This window comes from Camellia sinensis, chromosome 9, assembly GCF_055761805.1.
Source record: "Camellia sinensis isolate YWXY chromosome 9, ASM5576180v1, whole genome shotgun sequence".
Lineage (NCBI taxonomy): Eukaryota > Viridiplantae > Streptophyta > Magnoliopsida > Ericales > Theaceae > Camellia > Camellia sinensis.
This window is the reverse complement of record NC_138969.1, coordinates 190,057,837-190,075,422: the sequence shown is the minus strand read 5'-3', so window position 1 is coordinate 190,075,422 and position 17,586 is coordinate 190,057,837.

The following is a 17,586-nucleotide window of genomic DNA, read 5'->3' as shown; positions in this document are numbered from 1 at the left end:
GAGATTAGATTCAGAATCGTGACATTGAGTCCGAACTGTAGTAGCTCAGAACAAAACGAGATTCGCGCCGATCACGCACGGATATCGGAGAGTTCCTGGGGCGCGTCTATATGAAGTACTAGGTCAAATAAACCCTTTGTCAAGTAAGTCTTGCAATTGTTCTTTCAATTCTTTCATTTTAGCAGTAGCCATTCTGTAGGGAGTTTTAAAAATAGGCTGAGTGTCGAGCACAACTTCAATATTAAACTTTATCTCCCTGTCCACCAATTCCCTTGGCAACTCATCTGGAAATTCGCTAATAATAGGGATACTAATCAATTCTACGTTCACAGTTTGTTCAGATAGTACACAACACAAATAACCCTAGCATCCTTTCCTGATCAATTTACATGCTTTCATTGCAGATATCAAGTAAGGTGGAGGCACTACCTCATTACCCACAAGCACAATTTCTTCATGTTCCAGTGGTTTAAATACAACTCGTTTCGTTACACAATCAATGGTGGCACAATATTTAGTTAACCAATCCATGCCCAGAATTACATCAAAATGTCTAAAGTCCAAGCGTAATAGATCTACATGTAAGGTGGCATTCCCAATACGCATATCACAAAATCGACATACAGATGTACACAACACAGATTCCCCGGATGGAGCAGATACACATAACAAATAGGGTAATGGTTCTAGAGGTCTACTCAATCTAGATGCAAATGCATATGTTACGAAAGAGTGTGTTGATCCTAAGTCAATTAACACAAAAGCATCCTGATTTCATATAGAGATAGTACCTGAGACAATGGCTTCGGTGTTTTGTGTATCACCCGAAACAAGTGCAAAAACTCTTCCTTGCCTCACGGTATCTCCGGTGATAGTAGGCCTCGTAGTATTTCCCAGTTTAGGGATCGATGTAGTTAAGCTAGCAGTGAACTTTTCACTATTCTGATTACAATCCCTAGCCATGTGTCCCGTCTTACCACACTTAACATAGGCCCCTGATATATGGTAACAAATCCCACGGTGCCTTTTTCCACATTGGTTGCATATTGGAGATGTATCTCAGGAAGAATTCGAAGTACTTGAGGAGCTTGTATTCTGCCTCTTCGAAAGTTTCTTCTTCGAAAAGAAGCCCTGTCTTTTACTACCTTTCCAATCGGTTGTCGATTTGGCCTATCTGGCTATGTTAGCTTATGATATTATGGCCTGGTCTAGCACTTCGATATAGGTCTCCAGCTTGAGCACATTCACTTTCTTTAAGATGTCATCTCGAAGCCCTCCTTAAGAATGCCTCGCTTTCTTGTAGTCGGTATTGACCACATGTGGTGCAATTCTAGCCAATTCAGTAAATTTGGCCTCATACGCAACTACTGTCATACTGTTTTGTTTATGTTCCATGCACTCTGATACTTTCCTGTCGCAGACACATTGTGGAAAATATTTGTCGTAGAAAATCTCCAAAAATTGAGCCCAACCAATATCCTTACTATTTTCACGCATTAACATCCACCACATTCTTACTTCATCTTCTAGCATAAAGGTGGCTAGAAGTACCTTCTATGTTTCTAAACAAGGAAACACCTCAAATAGTTTCTCTATGCCGAGGACCCATGCTTCAGCCTTTAACGGATCCAATCCCCCATGAAACTGTGGTGGTTTCATCTTCTTAAACTCTTTGGTGAGAGCGATTATTCGATCATCATTCTGAATGTCTTGGACAGGTGGTACTGGAAGAGGAGGCGGAGGATATGGTTGTTGCCACTATTGTTGTTGCCTCAATGTTTCTGCCATCTCCCGAATCAGTATTTCCATCCTATCCATTTTGGCAGTAGAAGACTCCTCTATTTCATCACCTCTTGTTCTCACCATCTAATTACACTTGCATTATTCTTTATACAAAAGATTTACAAGTATGTATCTACTAAAGATCACACATATTCAAGTAGTTCGCAATGCAAGTAAATCACAAAACATATAGCACATAATCATTTACTTTAAAGAATCTAGGCGTGTTCTCAATGCTTTCAAGTTCATACATATCACATGAATGCATCCTAGATATTTTCTAAATGTTTACTGCTCATTTGGACAAGTGTGTTAGTTATTAACTCGTGCTCTAATGCCATTCTGTCATGACCTGAACCCGCCCCTTATGGATTAAGGTCATAACCGGCCAGTAATCAAGAGATTACCTATGACCTCAAACCCATTAAAACATATTTCAACAGAGTTACGGGGTCAAAATCGAAGCAACTTAAAAATTCTGTCCATAGAGCTGTGCTTATATAGCACATCATAACATTTCACATACACTCGTTAATAACCCACACTAGGGAAAATAACATATAATTTTACACATACAGGATCATTCAAATCATAGTCAGCCAAACCAAAAGCTTATGTACATGGTGATCTAACATATTCACCAAGGTAACAAAAAAAAAAAAAAAGACAAAAGAAGCAAAACAAGTCTCAGGCGTGAGACGTTTGGGTTGACTCCACAAAACTTTGACTTTTCTCACATACTTCACTGAGGCAGGGTTTGAACATCTCTTTGCTCACCTAGATACACATGAATGAGAGTGAGCGAAAGCCCATTGAATAATATCAAATAAAGAAGATACATGAATGAAATTTGAAACAAGTATATCAGACGACCTTGGGCCCATTCATGTTTCTTTCTAGTACATTAAACGGCTACAAACCCAAACGATCAAACGACCTCTGGCCCACTTCATCTTTAACAAACGGCCTCAGGCCCAATTCATTCATGTCAAACGGAACGGCCTTTAGCCCAATCATTCATGTCAAACGGCCTTTGGCCGAATCTTTCATGAAATGCGTATTCGTACTTGACATCACAATCACATCATAATCATAATTGTAATCCAACAGCCTTATCCAATCATATAGCATAACGAATATTTGTCCACAATTCAAATTAACAAACTTGTGAAACTCAAATAGGAGTAACCAATTGGACAAATAGCATACTTCAAAAAATCTTTACTAAGATAGTACTCACAGTGTTCTGCCAGTGGATTCGTCCTTGTGCTCGACCCTACATAATACATAAAACATATTAGGTCACAAATGATTCAATCCGTTCTTAATTTATTTCTTTCTCTTAGGCCTCTTTCTTATCCTTTTATGTCATATACAAAGCTTAATGCATGCCTAAGAGTGCTTAGAAATAGAAGAGAACGGAAAATAAAACACAAAACAACTTTTTTAAAATATCTGAAACAGGGCTCTTCGCTCGAGCGCAGCTTCTGCTGCTCAAACGGACCCCTTTGGTATGCAAAAGTACTGGTTACTTCACTTTTGCACTTGAGCATGACTTCGGACGCTCGAGCTGAGAGTCAAACATGTGACTGGGTGCTCGAGCGTAACTCTTCCCCACTCAAGCATATATTAATGTCTGCAAAACTTCTGCGAGCCAACATTTTACGCTCGAGCGGCACATTCGCCGCTCGAGCAGACTCGACGAATTCTAGAATTTCCAGCAAGCAGTTTGAGCTTCAAACTTGCATTCAAATTAATGTAACTTGCATGTTATGACTCATATTTCACATGTACATCTTCTAACATGATACGAATACTAAATTTACAACATTATGAAGCTCAATTCCCATGAATCAATTACATGCATATACAATTCATGCCAAATTCATCTTCAATACTTCAAATTATGCAACCAAAACTCATACCTCTATGAATTGTGCTTGCATGTGGAATATAACTCCCATTCTCAACTTAAATGATGTAAATGATGATCAAAGGCCTGAATCTCTACCAAAATTCAACATAAATCACATGTTTCATGCTTAAATACACATTTCATGGCAATCTTTTACATGTATGCTTATAATGACTTCAAATTCACCAAATTCAACTCAATTTATGTTCTTGATTTAAATTTATCTTTGAGTTCACATAATTACAACTCAAGCTCATGAATTCATGTTAATTACTCACTTAGAGGCTCAAATCCTCCAATTCCTAGCTAGTTCTTGAGTCTAGCTTCCAAACCTTGAATTCTCTTGCAAAAATCCACAAAGATGCCTTCTCTCTCTCTCTCTGTCTCTCTCTCTCTCTCTCTCTCTAAAGAGCTAATTCAGATTTTTGAGCTCACAAGTAATGAGCATGAGTGCAATTAGGCATTTATATACACACTTGGCTAATCAACTTAATTAAGGCCAATTAACTAAACTTAGATTGATCAATTTAATCTAATTATTTTGATCCGAATAAATTTTCAATTAAATTTCACCGTAGGCTCTAAAAATTACGCTAATCACAACGGCGTAGTCAATTTCAGTTTCTGATGACTCTATGGCCTTCAATTTAAATTGTAAAGTAAAAAATCAAACAGATTTTCCTACAGTAAACAGATAAAAAAAAAAAACATGTAATCATGTAATTATCCCTCAAAACCATATCAAGCATATAATCACAATCATAGTTAAGATCAATTAGCATAACACGGAACAAGGTTATCACAGCCCTTGCCTGGGGGTAACCATATTGTGGCCTATGAGCACAAGGCCCTCACCCGGGGGGTAATAATACCGTGGTCTCGTGACCCTCGCCCGGAGGTAACAATACCATGGCTTAAGTGTGTTATCTGTTCCCGATATCGGAGGTTCCTTTATGGAACTGGTCAAGTATGACCCTTAATGCTCTATATCTGATCTATTAACGCTGATGGATGTACCATGTATGATTAAGCACACAAATTCTAATTTCTATATATAATTTTGGACAAGAATAAGAATTATGACTCTATTTCTGCTTTCTGAATCTGTTATGGGACATCATTCATTTAACCATTTACGTTGTCATTATAAATTGGGCTCTCGCTCACTCTATTTATATTATGTATATAGGTGACCAGGCGCGTGACCAACCCCAGAGTTGATGGCCTAGTGTAATGATTCGAACCTGCCCCCATGGGTTAAGGTCATAACCGGCCAGTAATCATGAGATTACCTACGGCCTCAGACTAAATAAAACGCATTTCAACAGAGTAAAGGGGCCAAAACGGAAGCAACTTAAAACTTTTGTCCATAGAGCGGTGCTTACATGGCACATCAAACGTGTCAAACATATGTACTCATTAATAACTCACAACAAAAGGAAAATAAATTGAAGTGTTATACACACAGAATCATTCAAGTCTTAGTCAACTAAGCCAAAGCTTATATACAAAGGTGATCCAACGTTTTTGCCAACAATGCAAAAATTATAACATAGCAAAAGTACAAAAGGGCAAAAACGAGTCTCATGCATGAGACGTTAAGGCTGACTCCTCAAAACTTGACTGCCTCTCACCTACTTCACTGCGGTTGGGTTTGGACATCTCTTGGCTCACGTACAGACATATGAATGAGAGTGAGCGAATGCCCAGTGAATAATATCAAGTAAGGAAGATACATGAACGAACTTTGAGATAGTTATATAAAACGGCCTTAGGCCCAACTCATGTTTCTATCTAATATATAAAACAACTAAAGTTCTGGACAAATCAAACAGCCTCGGGCCCAATTTACTCATATTCGACGACCTTTGGCCCATTCATTCCTATCCAACGGCCTTTAGCCCAATCGTTCATATCCGACGACCTTTGGCCCAATCATTCATGTCAAACGGCCTTTGGCCCAATCAATAATGTCAGACGATCTTCGGCCCAATCATTCATGTCAAACCGCCTTTGGCCCAATCATTCATGTTAGACGACTTTTGGCCCACTTATTCGTATCCAACGGCCTTTGGCCCAATCATATGGCATAACAGATATTCGCCCACAATTCAAATTAACAAGCTTACAAAACTTTTATAGGAATAAGCAATAGGACAAATAACATACTTCAAAATATTTTTACTAAGATATTACTCACAGTGATCTGTCGGATGGTTTGCCCTTGTGCTTGACCCTACACATTTCATGAACATAACGGGTCACAAACGAGTTTAATCCGTTCTTAATTCATACATTCCTCTTAGGCTTCTTTATTATCATTTTAACTAATTTACAATGCTTAATGTGTGCCTAAGAGCGCTTAGAAAAGAAAGGGAACGGAAAAAGAAACATAAATTATCTTTCCAAAATTTCTGAAACAGGGCTCCCTGCTCGAGCATAAAATTCGCCACTCATGCGGACCCCCATGGTCTACAAAAGTACTAGTTGCCTCATTTTACGCTCGAGCGCGACTTTAGACGCTAGAGCTGAAAGCCAAACCACACGACTTGGCGCTCGAGCATGAATCTCTCTGCTCGAGCGGACATCCATGTTTGCAAAAGTTCTGGGAGCTAGCATTTCACGCTCGAGCAGCCATTACCCCGCTCGAGCGGACATGCCGAATTCTGGGTTTTCCAGAATTTTATTTAAGCTTCAAAATTGTATTCAAATTGAGATATCTTGCATATTATGACCCCAAAACTCATGTGTACATCCTCTAACATGATATAAACACTAATTCATCAAATTATGAAGCTCAAATCTCATGAATCAATTACATGCATGCCCCAAATAATACCAAACTTATTTTCAATACAACAAATTCATGCATTCAAACTCATACCTCTATGAATTGTATTTGCATGTGGGATATAACTATCATTCCCAACTCAAATGATGTAAAGATGCTCAAAAGCATGAACTGCAATCAAAATTCAACATGGACCATACACTTCATGCTCAAACATGCAAATTCATGGCAATTTCTTACATGTATGCATTCATTGACCCCAAATTCACCAAAGTCAACTTCATTCATATTCTTGATTACCATTTAACCTGAAATCCACAAAATTACAACTTATACTCATAAATCTTTGCTCAATTACTCACCTAGGAGCTTCAATCCTCACAATTGTAGTTAAATCTTGAGTTGCTCTTCAAAATCCCCAAGTTTCTTGCTCAAATCTCCAATTGCCTTCACTCCCTCACTCTAACCGACCCTATCTCTCCCTCTCTAGAGGAATTTCAGATTTTATGAGTTCGTAGGGAGTGGGATTAAGTGTAACATGGCCCTTAAATAGTCTCTCTCTTAATTAATTTGGTTAGGCAAAGTAAATGAACTTATTTAATCGTTCTGAATCTAATTATTTTGATAAAAATAAATTTCTAATTAAATTTCACCATACGGTCTAGAAATTACGCCAATTATAATGGCGTAGTCAATTTCGGTTTCTGTGGCTGATAAGGCCTTCATTTTATATTCTAAAGCAGATAACCAAACAGATTTTCCTACGGTGAACAGATAGAAATTCAAAACCACATATATTCATATAAATGGCACTCAAAATAATATCAAACACATAATCACAATCGTAATTAAGATTAATTAGCATAATACGAACCAGGGTTATTACAGTCTTCCCTCTTTAGAAAGTTTGGTCCTCCAAACTTATTTTACCTTCGTTAGGAAACAAATGTGGATGGTGTAATCACATTTTATCTTGTTTTTCCCATGTAGCGTCCGTCCCATAGTGTTCTCTCCATTCCACTTTCACCATCAAGATGGACTTGCTTCTCAGCTGTTTCACTTGCAGGTTAATAATTCGTTCCAGCCATTCTGCGTATTCCATATTCCTATCAAGAGCTATTCGGTGACAATCAATCACATGAAGCGGATCTTAAAGATAACCCCTCAACATTGGTACGTGGAATACGTTGTGCATTTGTTCGAATCCTGGTGGCAAAGCGACTCGATAGGCAACTGGACCAAGTCTTTCTTGGATTTGAAACGGCCCAATGTAACGAGGCGATAATTTCCCTTTCTTACTGAACCTTCCTTGGCCCTTCATTGGAGTCACATGAATATACACATGGTCACCAACCTCATACTCAAGAGGTCTTCTTCAAACATCTGCATAATTCTTTTGTTGGCCATGAGCTGTTTTAAGCCTTTGCTGAATAGTTTTGATCTTCTCATAATTGTCTTGCACAATTTCAGGCCCAAGAAGAGCCCTATCCCCGATTTCTGTCCAACAAATTGGTGATCTACACCTTCTACCATACAAAGCCTCATATGGTGCCATACCGATGCTGGAGTGGGAACTGTTATTGTATGCAAACTCTGCGATTGGCAAATAGTCTTCCCAACGCCCCTGAAAATCTAAAGCACACATTCTGAGCATGTCTTCTAAGGTCTGTATGGTTCGTTCTGATCACCCATCTGTTTGTGGATGGAATTCAGTACCGAATCTCAATTCTGTTTCCATTGCTCTTTGTAGGCTCTTCCACAACCTAGATACAAATTTCGGATCTCTATCCGACACAATAGATACTGAAACTCCATGTAAACGGACAATCTCATCAACATATATAGTAGCCAGTCTATAAGTATCAAATGTAGTTTTAACAGGCAGAAAATGCGCAGATTTAGTCAGTCTATCAACTACAACCCAAATAGAATCCATACCTCGAGAAATTCGAGGTAGACCAACAACGAAGTCCATAGTCACATGTTCTCACTTCCATTCTGGAATAGGGAGAGGTTGAAGTAGACAGCCCGGTTTCTGATGTTCAGCTTTAACTTGTTGACATTGAAGGCACTTAGACACATTCTGCAATTTCTTTCTTCATTTCAGGCCACCAACAGCTCTGTTTCAAATCCCGATACATTTTGTTATTACTCGGATGCATAGCAAATACTGACTTGTGAGCTTCATCTAGAATTTTCTTCTTTAGTTCTGGAACATCTGGGACACACATTCGGTTTCGAAATCTCAACACTTCACTTTCAATGCTGAACTTTGCTTTCGGACTTGTCTCAAATTCATTGATCACTTTATTGAGGAATTCATCCTCTTTTGTCCTCTGTTTAATTTCAGTAACTATTGTTGGTTCAGCTGAAATGTTGGCCATCAATCCTCCATGTTCACACAATAACACTTCAATCTCGGATTTCTCAAAATCTTGCAAGATCTCTTTCTGTTCAGTAAGTAAACAAGCCAAACTCCCCATCGATTTTCTGCTGAAGGCATCAGCAACTGTATTGGCTTTCCTGGGGTCATACTAGATTTCAAGATCATAATCTTTTATCAATTCAAGCCATCTTCTCTGCCGCATATTCAACTCTTTCTGCGTAAAGAAGTATTTCAGACTTTTACTATCTGTGTAGACTTCGCATTTTTCCTTATACAAATAATGCCGCCAAATTTTTAAAGCAAATACGACTGTGGCCAATTCTAAATCATGTATGGGGTATGTAGACGCGCCCGCGTGAGGCCCTCGTGCTACAGTTCAGACTCAATTTTTGTGTCACGGTTCTTAATCTGAACCAAAGAGTCCAAATCCGGCAAATCGTTTTGAGAAACAGATTTTGAAAAGAAATGCCAAACATGGACTGCTTTGCCAGATACAGAGTCGCCACCTAAATATTTTTTAAGGGGCAATTTAGGAAACCCTGACTCGGTGCCAAAGGCCACGCGTCCGTTATCACCAAAGTTGTCTTGGCTCGGGAGCTAGGGTACGATTGGGGAAGGTCAGCTATGAGCACCCCCTCTCGCCCGATCTGAAGATTGGCCTCTACTAACTGTGATATCCATTTTTGAAAACGTTATGTGTTCTTATTCCGATTATTAGCCTAGAATTACTATGTTATGTGCACAGGACAAAAGTATAGACTAGATTGCCCAATTTGGGAATAAGCATTGCATATCCGTTTGTTTTGGAAAAATGTTTTGGAATTTGCTACTCGCAAGTAGGCTAAAACACGGATTTCAATGAGCTATTCCAACTCAGACAATCCAACCTTCACCCACAGGCATTCAAGCAGTTATATCACATAAGCAGCTAGCCTCATGGCAATCATGCTATCATGGCAATACTCACACGCATGCAAGGATACTAAAGCGTAAATACTTACATCGTACTCCGTGCCAAAACGAAGAACTCGTTAGCAATCAATGCATGATCCAAGTCTATGTTAAAATGTCTAATGCAATGCATACGGAATGTTACTAGAGTAGGCTCGGCTATTCTATGAATGACATGTGAAAATGCACAAGTAGCATGCATTCAAGTTAGATTTGAAATACCAATGCAGTTAGCATGATGCGCCGAGCCCGGTGCATGCAATACTGATGAATGATGCACGCATACATAGCATAAGGTATGCTAAATTAAACATGACCTATTACTAACCATCAAAGCAGGTAAGTAAAAGGGAGAAAGAAGTGGGGGTTGGAAGACATGCACACACTCACCCACACTTATTACAGATTCGCCCTCGCTCGGAGGGACCGAAAGAATAATACAATTCGAATAATGAATTAACTAACCTAGCTAATTAATTATTACAGACCAACTAAATTAATTAAACGAATTAATTAATTTAAGAAAGCAAGAAAAAGGGCCTCGGGAAGAGAGCTCAATGCACGCGTCCTCGGGTCTTGCTCGGAAGTCCACTGCCATGCGTAGGCTGCCTCTGTTTTCCCTACGCTGCCCCTCTGAAGACTGCTGAAGTCTCAGAATTGCTTCTTTGGACATTGGGGGATGCCACCGGCTGGAGGGAATCATCATCAGCTGTGAGATGTGATCATCGGCTGTTGGTGAAGCTATCGGCCATGGATGGATTGCCGGTCGGCACTATGTGCTGTTGATCGGCAAAGAGTTCCTGCAGAATCTGTTTGACCGCAGCAGAAGACAGAGCTTTGCATGGCAATGTAATTCAAGCAATGTATGCACCAACCATATCCCTTATCATGTTTATGACTCAAAGGGACATGGTCCTTGGTCCTCGGACCATCAATCGCGTATTTCAATGCGTGATGGCCCAAGAGACCAAGTTATGCATGTTGATTTCAAATGCAATGCAAACCAACAAACAAAGGAGGAGCTCAACCTCAATCATGGATAATCAAGAGGCAAAGCATGCATGCAATGCAACGTAAGCATGTTAACTAGGCATGCGACATGGTAATGCAAACAAGCATACAAGGCATGTGAACTAGCATGCAACATGGGCATACAATGCATTTATGCAAGTATGCAAGCAAAAATGCAACGTAAGCATGCAAACAAGCAAAGGATGGACTTAAGCTCGTTTGGGCAGCCCTTAAGGAAGCCCAAAACAGTGGCCATCAACCAAGGAAATGAGGCCAAATGCACATGCAAGCACACATGACAACATGGACCAACATTTAAGCACATAAAGGCAACTTTTAAGCGCACTTTAAAAGAGGCATAGCATGGACAATTAACATGCAAATAAAGCTCTGAAAATCATGCTATAGGAGGTTCCAAACCAACTAAACAAAGCAAGCAAAACATGCCACAATGGCCCAAGTGCTTAAGACAAGCCAAGGAGGCTTAAACCAAAGTCAAGTCCACCAAACCTCACAAGGCTAAGGGGACTTAAAACAAGTCAAATGCAGACTTAAACAAAGCCAATGGTGCACTTAGATGGCATCTAAGTGGTCTAAAAGTGCAAGCATACTCCGAAGCCTAAACAAGGGGCATAAGGTAACAACCTTTAAACACATTGAAGGAGGATTAAATGCAAGCATATAAGCATGCCAAGTGGACTAAAATGACATGGAAAATAGTCCCAACTCACTAAATCAAAGCAAGTAATGCATGCTATACACTCACATACTTAAGGCCAACAAGCCAAAATGCAAAGGGGCTAATTAATGCATGCCAAAGTCGACCCAAATAACCAAGGACAGACCTTAAACATGGCAAAATAAGCATGAAAGCTTCACAAAGCTAGGCCTAAAGCATGCTAGAATAATGGTTTACAACCTAAGGCATGTTAAGGCAACAAAATGGCATTACAAGGCATGTATGCTAAGCAAGCATGGTGTACCAAAACCAACTAAAAACAGAGGCATGTTATAACATAATAAGCACAAAAATCAGCTAAGGCATGGTCAACATGAACCTAAACATGGTGCTCCCTCAAGAGGCAAAAATGGTCCTTTTCAAGGACAATAAGGAGAGGGGGTGGCCCTCTCCTTCTTGGGACCTCAAGGCACCATCCTCACCTCTAAAATCCCTCAAGATTTCAGTGGTGAGGAGGCCCAAACACTAAGGTCTCGGAGCTCACCCAAAATGGCACAAAATGGAGCCTTACAAGGCTTAAGAGGAGTCAAACAACCCCAAAGCTTGAAACAACCTTAAACAACTATTTAGAGGGCCTAAAAACAGAACGTTTTTATGTTATACACAAAGCCAAAAAACAGTTGCAAGATAGGTAAAAGTAGTGTGCAAAAACGGGGTAAAAAGGGGCAAAATTGTTACCCTTGTAGACCTTCTTCAACAATGAAGCTCCAGCAGCTTCTTGAGGTTGAAATCAGCTCCAAGAACTCCAAGAACACTCCTTTGGCTCTCAATAACCAAGAAAAGGTGTAATGGTGGGTGTTTGTGTGCAAAAGTAGGACCAAACACACACTAAACTAACAAGACAGGGAAATATAGAGATGGAATAGATACAAATTCCTAACCCTAATATCAAAGCTCTCTAAAAATGTTGTCTAGCCCTATATCCAAGAGAGGAGACTCTCTCTTATAGAGCTCTCTCTTGTAAAGCTTGTCAAATAAGCTAATCAAGAGAGAGATCCCTCCATACACGTGTATAGAGGGGAGAAAAGGTGGGTGCCAGCTATCACAGCTGGCACAAAATATCTACCAAAAGTAGATGAACAGTGATCGGCCATTCAAAATTGCCATTTTGGAAAAATAAATGGCCGACTGGCAACAAAGAGTGCCGACCGGCAATATACATTGCCGATGGCATAACATCACTGGCCGGTGGCCTCAAGCCATGGCCGGTGATGTGTGGGGATGCCTCACAAGGCATTCCCTGCCCCTCCAAGGCAAAACACAAGTGTTTGGTGCAAAACCAGACACAACACGGTCGAGTTGAGAGGTCCTAAGGCAAGGCGCGCAACCGAGACCTCCGGGAACTCAAGACGAACACAAACAAGGGTAATTACCAAGTGTTCCAATGGTGACGTCCAAGTCTTGAGGACGGTCAAAAATGGGGTGTCTACAGGGTAGTTTTTCTCATGTGGCCTCAACTGCCGAGAGGCATATGCAATCACCCTTCCATTCTGCATTAATACACAACCCAAGCCTTCATAAGATGCATCACTGAAAATGACAAAGTTTTTCGTACCTGATGGCAGTGTCAAAAATGGTGCGGTGGTTAATCTCATTTTTAGTTCATGAAAGGCAGTTTCCCTTTCGTCATTCCATTCAAACGGTTGCCCTTTGCGTGTCAGTTGGGTAAGAGGCAAAGCTATTTTTGAAAATCCTTTCACAAACCTCCTATAGTACCCAGCTAAGCCCATGAAACTGCGGACTTCTGTTACATTTGTCGGTGTAGGCCAATTCACAATTGCCTCTACTTTCTGCGAGTCTACTGAAATTCCCTCTTTATTGATAACATGCCCTAAGATAATAACCTCATCCAACCAAAATTCACATTTCTTTAGTTTGGCAAATAATTTCTTCTCCCTAAGTGTTTGTAAAACAGTCCTTAGATGTTGTTCATGTTCAAGTCTATCCTTTGAGTATATCAAAATATCATCGATAAAAACTACAACAAATTCATCAAGGTAGGTCTTAAATATTCAGTTCATTAGGTCCATGAAAGCTGCAGGAGCATTAGTCACTCCAAATGGCATAACAATAAATTCATAAAGGCCATACCTTGTTCGAAACGCAGTTTTCACAACATCCTCTGCTTTCACTTTCAACTGGTGATACCCAGATCTCAATCGATCTTGGAAAACACTTGTGATCCCTGTAACTAGTCAAACAGGTCATCAATGCGAGGTAAGGGATATTTATTCTTTATTGTTACCTTGTTCAATTCTCGATAGTCGATACACAGGCACAAGGTGTCATCTTTCTTTTTCATAAATAACACCGGTGCACCCCATGCTGAAGTGCTGGGTCGAATAAACCCTTTGTCAAGTAAGTCTTATAACTGTTCTTTCAATTTTTTCATTTCAGTAGTAGCCATTCTGTAGGGGGTTTTAGAGATAGGTTGAGTGCCTGGCACAATTTCAATAGTAAACTCTATCTCCCTATCTACCAATTCCCCTGGTAATTTATTTGGAAACAATTCCCCTGGTAATTTATTTGGAAACACATTTGGAAATTCTCTAACAATAGGGATACTGTTCAATTAACCATTCTCAGATTGTTCAGATAACACACAACACAAATAACCCTGGCACCCTTTCCTGATCAATTTACATGCTTTCATTGCAGATATCAAATAAGGTGGAGGCACTATCCCGTTACACACAAACACAATTTCTTCCTGTTCCGGTAGTTTAAACACAACCCGTTTTGTTACACAATCAATGGTCGCACAATATTTAGTAAACCAGTCCATGCCCAAAATTATATCAAAGTGTCTAAAGTTTAAAGGCAACAAATCTATGTACAGAATAGCATTCCCAATACGCATGTCACAAAAATGATATATAGATTCACACAATACAGGTTCCCCGGATGGAGCAGATATGCATAATAAGTATGGCAATGGTTCTAGAGGTCTACTCAGTCTAGATACAAATGCACAAGTTACGAAAGAGTGTGTTGATCCAGAGTCAATTAGTACAAAAGCTTCCTGATTACATATAGAGATAGTACCTGAGACAACGGCTGCAGCATTCCGTGTATCGCCTGGAACAAGCGCAAAAACTCTCCCTTACCTCATGGTATCCCCGGTGGTAGTAGATCTCGTAGCATTTCCCGGTTTTGGGATCGATGCAGAGGAGCTAGCAGCTAACTTTCCACTGTCCCGATTACATTCTCTGGCCATATGCCTCGTTTTACCACATTTAAAGCAAGCTCCTGACACAAGGTAACAAACCCCACGATGTCTTTTACAACAAATATTGCACATTGGAGATGTATCTCGGGAAGAATTCGAAGTACTTCAGGAGCCCGTATTCTGCTTCTTCAAAAATTTCTTCTTCGAAAAGAAGCCTTACCTTTTACTACCCTTCCAGTCTGTTGTTGATTTAGTTTGTCAAGCTATGTTAGCCTCTGATATTATGGCCCGGTCCAACACCTCAATATAGGTTTCTAGCTTGAGAACATTTACCCTTTCTAGGATATCATCTCGAAGCCCTCCTTCAAAATTTCTCGCTTTCTTGTAATCGGTGTCAACCACATGCGGTGCAAACCTGGCCAATTCAGTAAATTTGGCCTCATACTCAGCTACTGTCATGCTATTATGCTTAAGTTCCATGAATTCAGACGCCTTTCTGTCACGAACACATTGTGGAAACTATTTATCATAGAATATTTCCAAGAACCGCGCCCAACCAATATCTTTATTATTTTCATGCATTAGCATCCATCATCTTCTTGTCTCATCTTCAAGAGTGAAAGTGGCTAGCAATACTTTCTGTGTCTTTGAACAAGGAAACACCTCAAATAGCTTTTCGATGCCGAGAACCAATGCTTCGGCCTTCAACGGATCTAATCCTCCATGGAACTGTGGCGGTTTCATTTTCTTAAACTCTTTGGTGAGAGCTATTATTCAGTCATCATTCTGTAGGTCTGGCACAGGGGGTGCCGGAGGTGGAGGATGTGGTTGTTGCCATTGTTGTTGCCACTATTGTTATTGCCTCAATGTTTTTGCCATTTCCTGAATCAATGTTTTTATCCTATCCATTCTGGCAGTAGAGGACTCCTCTATCTCATCACCTCTTGTTCTCACCATCTGATTAAACTTGCATTATTCTTTACATGAAAGTTTCACGAGTGTGCATATACTAAGGAGCATACATATTCACATAATTCACAATGCAAGTAAATCACAAACATATAGCAAATAATCATTTTTCTCAAAGCATTTAAGCACGTTCTTGATGTTTTCAGATTCATACTTATCATATGTAGGCATCCTAGACCTTTTCTAGATGATTATTGCTCTCTTAGACAAGTGTGTGAGTTATTAACTTGTGCTTTGATACCACTCTGTCATGACCCGAACCCGCCCCCATGGGTTCAGGTCGTAACCCGCCAGTAATCATGAGATTACCTATGGCCTCAAACCAAATAAAATGTATTTCAATAGAATAAAGGGGCCAAAACGGAAGCAACTTAAAACTATTGTCCATAGAGCGGTGCTTACATGGCACATCAAACGTGTCAAACATATGTACTCTTTAGTAACTCACACCAAAAGGAAAATAACTTGAAGTATTATACACACAGGATCATTCAAGTCTTAGTCAGCCAAGCCAAAGCTTATATACAAAGGTGATCCAACGTTTTTGCTAACATTGCAAAAATTATAACATAGCAAAAGTACAAAAGGGCAAAAACGAGTCTCAAGCGTGAGACGTTAAGGCTGACTCCTAAAAACTTGACTGTCTCTCACATACATCACTGAGGCTGGGTTTGGACATCTCTTGGCTCACCTATAGACACATGAATGAGAGTGAACGAATGCCTAGTGAATAATATCAAGTAAGGAAGATACATGAACGAAATTTGAAACAGTTATATCAAACGGCCTTGCGCCCAACTCATGTTTCTATCTAATATATCAAACGACTAAAGTTCTAGACGTATCAAACGGCTTCGGGCCCAATTTACTCATATCAGACGGCCTTTGGCCCATTCATTCCTATCCAACGGCCTTTAGCCCAATCGTTCAAATCCGACGGCCTTTGGCCCAATCATTCATGTCAGACGGCCTTTGGCCCAATCATTCATGTCAAACAGCCTTTGGCCCAATCATTCATGCCAGACGGCCTTTGGTTCACTTATTCGTATCCAACGGCCTTTGGCCCAATCATATGGCATAATAGATATTTGTCCACAATTCAAATTAACAAGCTTACAAAACTTTTATGGGAATAAGAAATAGGACAAATAACATACTTCAAAATATCTTTACTAAGATATTACTCATAGTGATCTGCCGGATGGTTTTCCCTTGCGCTTGACCCTACATATTTCATGAACATAACGAGTCACAAATGAGTTCAATCCGCTCTTAATTCATACATTCCTCTTAGGCTTCTTTCTTATCCTTTTAACTCATTTACAATGCTTAATGTGTGCCTAAGTGCGCTTAGAAGAGAAAGGGAACGGAAAATGAAACATAAATTATCTTTTCAAAATTTCTGAAACAGGGCTCCTCGCTCAAGCGTGTATTTCGCCGCCCGAGCGGAACCCCATGGTCTGTAAAAGTACTGGTTGCCTCATTTTTATGTTGGAGCGTGACTTTGGACGCTCGAGCTGAAAGCTAAACCACACGGCTTGGCGCTCGAGTATGAATCTCTCCACTTGAGTGGACATCCATGTCTTCAAAAGTTCTGGGAGCTACCATTTCACGCTCGAGCGGCCATTGCGCCGCTCGAGCAGACATGCCGAATTTTGGGTTTTCCAGAATTTTATTTGAGCTTCAAACTTGTATTCAAATTGACATATCTTGCATATTATGACCCCAAAACTCATGTGTACATCCTCTAACATGATACAAACACTAATTCATCACATTATGAAGCTCAAATCTCATGAATCAATTACATGCATGCCCCAAATTAAACCAAACTTATTTCCAACACAACAAATTCATGCATTCAAACTCATAC